Below are 9,613 nucleotides of genomic sequence, written 5' to 3' on the forward strand. Positions count from 1 at the left end.
TGCTTTTTGCTCTTTTTTTAATGATCCTGTGCTTGGACTCTGTGCAACTGGGCACTTATCTATTTTATTTATAACTACGGCATTACTTGTTAAGACGGCCTCATAAAAGACGGCAATTTTATTAGCCTGAGACCTTCAGCTGGGGGGAGGGGGAGCAGAGGCTTTACTGAAGTTAGAATGAACCTCGGCAAAGGTTTCCAGCGCAAATAGCTCATTAGCACATGAAGCCTTCGGCGGACTGGAAAAAGGAGAATCTCCGAGGAGACCTTTCAAAAGGGAGCGATTCCGAAAGGGCACCTTGCCCTTGGCAAGCGCTGCTTAGTTTTCTGTGCCGTTGGCAGAAGTGAACCGGTCCCAAAGTGGTCACTTGCTTCCTTTACAAACTGTGTTATCAGAAAGTAAAACTAAACTGGTCTACTCTAAATCCTACTCCGTTCTAGTTATTTGGGCTTACCTGTGAGGACTTGGGCATGTTCAGCCTGGAGAAGAGGAGGTTGAGAGGGGACAGGATGGCTCTCTTGAAGTATCTGGACGGTTGTCACTTGGAGGAGGGCAGGGAAAGGTTCCTGTTGCAGGCAGAGGAGAGGACCTGCAGGAATGGCTTTAAACTACACACAGAACAGTACCAGCTAGATATCAGGAAAATATTTTTCACAGAGTAGTTCAGCAGTGGAAAGAGCTGCCTAAGGAGGTGGTGAGCTCCCCCTCACTGGCAGTCTTCAAGCAGCGGCTGGATAGATCCTTCTCCTGGATGCTTGAGGCAGATCCTGCACTGAGCAGGAGGTGGGGCTAGATGGTCTGCGTGGCCCCTTCCCACTCTAGGATTCTATATCACACAGAGAGAAATGGCTTTTATCTCTGGAGCCTATCAGTAAGACTGCATTTTGCTAGCAAATTACTCTTGCTTGCATTCCTTAGGCTTATAAGGACACTTTATGTTCGGTATATTTGTCCCACAAATCAAAGCCATGACTGTCTCTCAGAAGCACACCAAGTGCATAGAGACAACCCTTTTGCTTTCGGGGGACCTTCTAATTATGACTTCCCAGTCTAGTTCACACGCTTGCCAACTGACAAACTTTTCCGTGAACTGGCAAGTGTCACCCGCCCCCCCCCCACCTCCCAATCATTAGTTCAGATGAGAGACCCTGCAGAGACACAGTTGGCGTTATGCAAAAGGAAGGGTCTGTCTGGCCCTTTTGTGTCTTTGAAGCAAATGGTTTATTTTGTTCTGGTTTCTGGAGGGGAACCAGAGAATGATTACGTAAGTGGAGTGGCCTGGTCCAGTTGCCGTGAATTCTTTATTCACAGAATTTCTAGCCTTCTCAGACTTGGCCATGAAGAACCCCAGTGGCAAGGGGACAACTGTTTGAACCTCCTGCAGGCCTCCCAATCAAGATCGAATACTGTTCTTAGACCTGCAGCTTCAAGACTACATGCTCCATGATGCATTGCACCTGTGAGGAAAAATGACAGATGCTAATATAGTGATCTAGTGACCATCCCTGTTTGTTTGGTACTCTTTTGCACTGTCTGTAGCTTAAGATCTTTCTTTGGGGATGTCTTACTTAAAACAGCGTAAACGGCTTTTTTTTAACTAGTGGCTTGTGATTCTGTTCTTCCCCCCCAGCTAAATACAGACACCACCTTGCTGCTGATGCACGCCAGATGGATCATTTTGTTACAACAGGTTGATAATAAAGGGCATGATAAGTGGAATGAAAGCCATCAATTTATTTATTTAATAACAACCACAACAGTAATATTCTTATAGCCCACCCTTTCTTTATCAACTCATCGTGGCAACATCAAAATTAAAAACATCCAATTCAATAATTACTACAATATATAATAAAATTATTAAGATTCGCTTTTAAAATTAAGTTAATTTAAGCCACCTTCTTGTTACGATTAGATCTATACTCTGCTTTCTCCCCAAGGGGGGCCCAAGTGGCTTACAACATTCTCCCCTTCTCCAGTTTATCCCCTCAATGCCCTATGAAGGAAATTAGGTTGAGAGTTTGCAGCTGGACCAAGGTCACTCAGCGGGGATTCGAACCTGGCTCTCACAGACCTGGGGCTGCAGCTCTAACCACTGAGCCTCACTGCCTCTCAAGGACACGCTTTCAGTTTGGGTGAGGGTGGGTGGGATGTCCTACGCAGCTGAAAGAGCATGTTCCCCACATTGGCTTCCTTGCAGGGGCTGCTTGAACACCGGCTCTGCATTCCCCCCCTTCCAGAAGCGAAGCTTTTTTCAAATGTCAGCTCTGTCGGGGACTTGCTTAAAAGGCCTCATCAATGTCCATCTTCCCCCGCAGGGGTGACCTTTTCCCCCATTCTGGCTGTCAGGGACCAGGTTCGAGGCACCTTGGAAGAACAGTTGCCATAGCGATCGGAAGTCAAAGGCTGCTCCCCCCCACTCATCCAGCCCAAATTCCATGCTCGGCTCCTCTCCCAACGGAGGCCTTCTTCACCTGCAGCAGGTTGTCAAATGCAGGCCAAAGGAGGTGAAGCTGTTGGGGGGGGGGTTGAAATTCATCTCAGGGGAGTTGCATGAGGGCAAAGAGGATCACAGAAGAAATCAATGCGCTTCCTGCTTAGCGCATGGACACACCTGCAACTGCCTTATTCCAAATCTAACTCTTGGTCCATCCGGGTCGGTGTAGTTACTCAGGCTGGCAACTGGGGTCTGACTCCCCACTCTGTCTTAGCCAGGAATTGGGTCGCTCACCTTGCAGGGTCGTTGTTGGTAGTGGCGCTGGGGTGGGGAAGGGGGAAGTCTGGCATGCCTCCTCAAGATTCTCAGATATAGGACAGGGTGGTGCTGGAAAGACCTTGTTCACTTGCAAGGAGAATGGCGTGTGATAGATCCACAAGGAAACTTAATTTGTATGGATATGCAAATTCCCCCTCCCCCTTTTCTTGGGTTGGGAAACAACTAGTCTTGCAAATGTTTAAATACATTTATTGGGGCTTCTGCGGATTTCCCAGTAAGTCAACGGCTTTCGCCCCTAGGAATCAACGGCTTTTGTTCAGAGTTCGAAGGGGAAAGAATATTGTTAATTGAGCTTGCCTGTGTCAGTTATAAAGTGTACCTCTCCGGTCCCTGGTGTTACGTTTTACGGCGCACCTGGCCCTGCCAGACAATGTGACATTATGTCAGATCTGACCCTCCTAAAAAATGGGGGTCATATCTCAATTAGAGGCTTGCTAGGGTGAGACAGAAAAGGAGCCAGGAGAGGAAGAAGTGGTCTGATGGACATTTGCAGACCCAGGGGAGCAGAGTTTGAAAACTGAAGGTCACGAGATATAAACAGAACCACAATAAAGGCAGAAAATTGTGGAGAGAGAGAGGGCTTTAGAAAGCAAAGAAACATGTGCATTCTTTTCAAACTCCCCTTTTTGCTTGTCAATCTACCTCCAAATGTGGGGGTTTCTTTTGCTTTTTTAAAATATGGCTCTCCATCTTCAACTATCAAATGTCAAAAATGGACCGACGATTTGTCAGGAGCCCTAATTGGACTGCGAATCCCGCTCCGCTTGACGCTTGGCCCCCCATCCGTCGGGCAATCATCTCCTCCCTGAGAGTTTCCCCGCAGCAATTCCCGTTCGATATTTGTGGCCAGGTTCTTTTGAAGCCAGGCGTTGGCTTGGTGAGCTGCCTGTGTCTTTTCTTGAGAGCGCTGGAGTTCCTTTTGAGAGCATGATGGCGGGGGAACGGCAGAAATAATCAGGTCGATTCTGGTCCCCCCTCAAGAAGCATGAAAATGTCACAGAAATACCAGAACTCACATCTTCTTCTGAGCTTTACATGTTGAGGCAGAGCAGAAAGGGGGAAAAATACATGCTGGTTGATTTCTAAGAGGGCCATAATCATTTGCTGCCGCATTTCTGCCGCTTGAAGCCCACCTTTACGCTTTGATGCTACACCTGGTGGTCCTCAGGTTGCAGAAATGGGGCAGTGAACAAGGGTTAGTTACCTGCTTGTTGGAGAAATGCACTTTGGACTTGCTTCACGGCACTCTTGCAGCTTTAGTTGTTGGAGCTGCTGATATTTGATTCTGGGTTTGCAGCTCTATCCCATCATCAACTGTACAGGGAATTGTCAAACTTTCTATTCTTTGTGTGTGTATTAAGGGCCTGCAGGCCACTGGCGACTTCTAGCAACCCTATGAATTCATGTCTTCCATCTTGCGCTGTCCTTCACAGCCTCGGCCAGATCTTGCAAACTGAAGCCTTTGGCTTCCTCAAACCATTTCCTGTTTGCTCTTCCTCTTTTCCTCCTGCCTTCCATTTTTCTTAGCATTGAGAGCCAGCATGGTGTCGTGGTTCAGAGTGGTGACTTCTCATCCAGAGAACTTGGTTTGATTCCCCACTCTTCCTCCACATGCAGCCAGCTGGGTGACCTTGGGCCTGATGTAGTTCTCTCAGAGCTCTCTCAGCCTCAGCTACCTCCCCGGGTGTTTGTTGTGGGGAGAGGAAGGGAAAGCAATTGCAAGCTGCTTTGAGACTCCTTTGAGTAGTGAAAAGCGGGGTACAAAAAACCCAGCTCTTCTTCTTCTTCTTCTTCTTCTTCTTCTTCTTCTTCTTCTTCTTCTTCTTCTTCTTCTTCTTCTTCTTCTTCTTCTTCTTCTTCTTCTTCTTCTTCTTCTTCTTCTTCTTCTTCTCCTTCTCCTCCTCCTCCTCCTCCTCCTCCTCCTCCTCCTCCTCCTCCTCCTCCTCCTCCTCCTCCCCCTCCTCCTCCTCCTCCTCCTCCTCCTCCTGTGACTCTTGTCTTCTCATAATGTCATTTGAGCTTCAAGGGAGAAATTCAGGCTCGATTTGATTTTGAACTCACTCTATACCCTGCAAATATTATTTCTAGTATCAGCGTGGTTACCACCCCAAGGGTTCTGGGCGTGAGAATCGCGTGCCCCTGTACATTTCTTTCTTTTCTTCTTTACTACTCTGCTCGGTATGTTGAGCTCAGAGGCTCCCTGGGAATGCATTTTGTTCTCCGTCGAAGAGAAGCACCTCAAAACGAGGGAGGCGGCCATGCTTTGCTACGCTGGTGTGAAGGAACGTGCAAGAGTTTAGTTCAGAACTATTTGGAGATTTTTCGGAACCTCGTCTTTTAATGGGTGTCTCAAGCGAGCCATTAAAAAGGGAAGGAAAAAAGGAAGAACGAACGCTGGAAAGGAGCCAGCCTTTCTGTGATCTGTTTCACATTAAAAACGCATCAATTAAAGGACTTTCCACCCCCCCCCCATCCCCTCCATAATTATCTCCTCGGCCTCATACAGACGGAGGATAATGAGAGATCCCTGGCGTTAATGTCATTTTTTCCCCCTCGCAACACCTTTCTCCCTTCCCGGCACTAATGACTCTTTGTTTCAAATTGCTCCATTCGCCAAAATGACGGGCTCCCGAATAAATGGCAGACATTTTTGACTTATAGCGCTGGCCTATTGGTCATGGCGATGCATCTCTGCTGGTCCCTCCAGGCCTGAAAATGGATCCTCACAAATTGTCGTTTTTCTCAGCCCATTTCACTCCCAAGAGGGGTGTCATGGTTTAGAGCGGTGTAGTAAAGATTGCTCGCTATTGGCATTCACAACCCAGAGAGTACGTTCCCATCTATTTATTTATTTCATTTATACTCTGCCTTGCTCCCCAGTGAGGTCCCAAAGCAACTAGCATCGATCTCCTCTCCTTCCTTGTATCATGACAACCACCCTGTGAGGTAGGCTAGCGGCAAGGCTAGCTAAAGTCGCCCACCACGCTTTCATGGCAAAGTGGGGATTCGAACCTGGGCGCTCCACATCCTAATCTGACACCCAGGCCAGGAGGTTTTCCTCATTTTTTGAGCCTGCGGGCCCCTTTTGTAATTCTGACACTGTGGTGGGCATCACAAAATGGCCGCTACCGTTCATGCACAGCCAATCAAATCGTCGATGTCCAATCAGAAGTCTCAGTGGGCAAAACCTGCAGCCAAAGGCCTCTGCCCAGCCAAACACAAAGGATTGGAACCCGGCACCCTTCAGCTATGTGTAGATCTTGCCGTAATCTCTGCAAGGCAAGTGTGTGACTTGTGAGAGGTGCCAACCTGCCTCGCACACAAAAGGCAGCAAGGTTATTTCCCAGTTGCTATGGAGACATAGAATTCACCAGTTGGAGATGTTGAGCCGGGCTGTTCCAGAGAAGTCAGGCTAGGTAAATCCCCAGAGACCTTTGCTCATGGTCCAGAGCAGGGGTAGTCAAACTGCGGCCCTCCAGATGTCCATGGACTACAATTCCCAGGAGCCCCTGCCAGCGAATGCTGGCAGGGGCTCCTGGGAATTGTAGTCCATGGACATCTGGAGGGCCGCAGTTTGACTACCCCTGGTCCAGAGACTGGGACCGCTGATACGGGGCAGAATTGAAAGAAATAAGGGTGAGGGGAGGGAGATAAATTTACTCTATTATGAACATTTTGGGGACCAGGCAAGGAGATATTCATGCATGGGAACTACAGAACCGGCTGTTAAACTATGTCCTGTTGGTGTAGATATTTTGTAAAAGGGGGAAAAAAAAGAAGAGATGAAGTCGGGAAAGGTATGATAAAAAGGGGGTAGAGAGCGTGAGAGACAGATCAATGTAGCGTTATAACACTATAATGATTTTTTAAACAGGCTCTCCCGATGAAAGAGGAGAAACATTGGAATGTTTTAGGACATCCATAATATTTTCATTTCCTGCAAGCTGTGCGGAAACCCAGCCTGTTTAAAGATAGAAGCGACGCCATTATGTGCCGAAGCACAGATTGAAACCTGTTCTACTCTGTTTGTAAATTCTTATCTTGACGTCTCCCGCTTAGCTAATTAAGCCAAGCGGCTCATTAAAGGGCTCATTAAGTCTTCATTTTGCTAAAGACTTTGCTAGAAAAAAAAGAAAGCAACTAGATAGGTCAAATCTGAAGTCTCATAATCCACTTGGAAGACTTCCTATTAAATTTGAGATATCTGAACTGTACAACTTTGCGGTGGAAAGCAGTGTTGGCTGTGCTTCTCTGGGCTTTCTTGACTGGCCTGGTAGATTATCTATTCATTTAGATATTCATATCCTACCATTCTCCTGAATGGAGACCTAAAGCAACTGGCAATGTAGGCTTCCCCTCCTCACAACAACCCTGGGAGGTAGGTTAGGCTGGGAGTCTGTGACTGGCCTAAGGTCACTGGGCAAGCTTCCAGAGCAGGGGATTTGAACCTTGAGCTTTCCAGACCTTAATTCAGCCCTCTAATCCACTACACTACTCTGGTTGTCAGATACTTAAGGGGTCTTATGTGGGCTGGTTCATTGGTCCCTCCTGATAACTAGTTATCACAAAGAGTCCTTATCTCCTCCTCCTCTTCTTCATCTCCTCCTCCTCCTCCTAGAATGGCCAGGCTGAACAACCATAGGGACAATGGGGGGAAACATGGGGGGAGTGTCACCACAGTTGCGGTGATGTCAATTCCAGGGAAAAACCAGAAGCTCTAGGAATAGCCAGGAATTCTATGGTAAAAAGTGATTCCTAGAGCTACCAGCCGACTCTTCCTGGTTTTCCCGGAAGTGACATCACCATGCCTGCAACCCCACTGTTTGTTTGTTGTCATTTCCCCACCAATGGTCCTCATGGTGAAGTTTGACAGCGGTCGTTCTCATGTCCTTCAGGGCAGCTCTTGGGGTTCTTGTCCTCTGCAGGCCAGCCACGTCTGGTGTTCCAAGAAAGCCCACCATGTCGACGGAGCAGGACTCCAGCGAGCACCCCTCAACCCTGGACAGGCAAGAGACAGCGCAGATCATGAGCCGGCTCCTGAAGCAAGTCCCACCAGGAGAGTTCAACGAGGCCTTCAGAGACTTGCGTGTACTCGTGGGTGATGACGGCTTGATGTGTGAGGAGGCCTCCGGGTTTTGCGCCGCCCACAACAAGGACCACTTCGCCCCCATCCACACAGAAGGCGGCGTGGTGCTGCTGACACGCCATAATGAACTTGAGGAGAACCGCTTCCTGGACCCTCAGGGCCAAGTCTCCTTCAAGTACGACCACCTGGAGGGGAAGATGACCGATTTCCAGGCGCACCCGGAGGAAGACGAGAAAGGTGAGCAGTGGAGGAAAGAGCTCCAGGAGTCTTTGAAGGCCTACGTCAACAACCACTACCCCAGGGGGCTCTGCAGCGTCTTCACCAAGGACACGGCAGTCCGGAAGATCTTTGTGGCCTGCATCGAGAGCCACCGGCACAAGCCCTCGGCCTTCTGGAACGGCTTGTGGAAGTCAGAATGGACTTTCGCCTTGGCCCCGGCTTCCCCTTCCACGGAGGTCAGCGGGACGATCACGGTTCAGGCGCATTACTTCGAGGAAGGCAACGTCCACCTGACCGTCACTCGGGACGTGGAGGAGACCCTTCTGGTCACCGACGAAGCTCAGACAGCCCGGGATTTTGTGAAGCTGGTGGAGAAAGCAGAGAACCAAGTCCAGAGCGGACTGATGGAAGAATACCGGAAAATGAACGACACGTATGTGAAATCTTTCCGGAGGCAGCTGCCGATCACCCACACCACCCTGGACTGGGAGAGGCTTGTGAAGGCAAAGATCGTGGAAGCCCACTCTCTCCAGTGAAACCACACTGTGGGAGGAATGGAAGAGTCCTCGGGAAATGGGGGACGCTGGAATAAGCTCACAGAATAAGTAGTAAGGGGGAGGGAGGAAAGGAATGGACAAGAACATTGCAATAAAAACAAGGGGAAAGAGGGTCATGATTGCGGCTGTATCACTTGGTCAAATGCCAAAAGCACTTCAGGTTCTTTCTCTTTATCCCCTTAAGGAAATTACTTGAAAGGTTACTTAAAATGTTTGCATGCCACCTCCCCACCCAAATAAGGTCCATTCAGGGGAGAGGGAAATGCGCTTCGTTCATGCTCAGAGTCATTTGTGTCCCAAATCCTTTCTGTTTCAAAAACACTCCAATCCGCACGTGGGTCACACCCATCTTTATTTGCAGACAGAAAACACAACTGACTCATCTCAGCTCTGTTTATCAGAAGCTAAAGAACAGGTTGCCGACAAGAAAGAAAATTTCCGGGTTTGCACATCCTGTCTCGATTCCCGTTGGCTTTGCTATTTTTTAAATTACCCTTTCATTTGATTTTGTTAGTCAAATGTCCACCAGCTCCAGTCACCCTCCCGGAGCCCAAAGAAGAAGGAAAGATTTGAAAAGTCAGCTTCTGCTGGAGGGGGTCACCTTGACCCCCTAGCCGCCCCCTCCTCCTGTCACGCAAGAATTCCCCAAGAAGTCTGCTCATGGAAGGCCAGCTAATGAAATCATTAATTCCACACACTCCCGGATCGTTACATGGAAAGGGGGTCTGGTGGCCATAGGTTCATTTGCACGGATGTCCCTCCTTCCTTTTGCAAACACACAATCCATCATGCCCCAGCTGGGAAGCCTCAAGGTTACCGTAAACTCTCCGGAGTGGAAAGTTTGTTCAGTCAACAAAGCAATGATATAAGTTTTTGTCTGGCCTCAACTGCTGCAGGCATGTGGGCATTGCTGAAGGTTGCCAGTTAGATTCGAGTCCTGTAGTCAAACCCTTGAAAGCTTACACCCTGGAAATC

The 9,613-nt window shown here is 48.6% G+C and overlaps 1 pseudogene across 1 annotated transcript; it reads left to right on the forward strand.

The window, feature by feature from the left end:
* Nucleotides 1-5,612: 5,612 nt before the first annotated feature.
* LOC143827712 (F-actin-capping protein subunit alpha-2 pseudogene) lies at nt 5,613-8,748 on the forward strand (annotated as a pseudogene). The gene is made up of 2 exons (XR_013227391.1): nt 5,613-6,192; nt 7,702-8,748. The product of XR_013227391.1 is annotated as an F-actin-capping protein subunit alpha-2 pseudogene (transcript).
* The last annotated feature ends 865 nt before the right edge of the window (nt 8,749-9,613 follow it).

The sequence above is a fragment of the Paroedura picta genome, chromosome 18 (assembly GCF_049243985.1).
Source record: "Paroedura picta isolate Pp20150507F chromosome 18, Ppicta_v3.0, whole genome shotgun sequence".
NCBI classification, from domain to species: Eukaryota; Metazoa; Chordata; class Lepidosauria; order Squamata; family Gekkonidae; genus Paroedura; species Paroedura picta.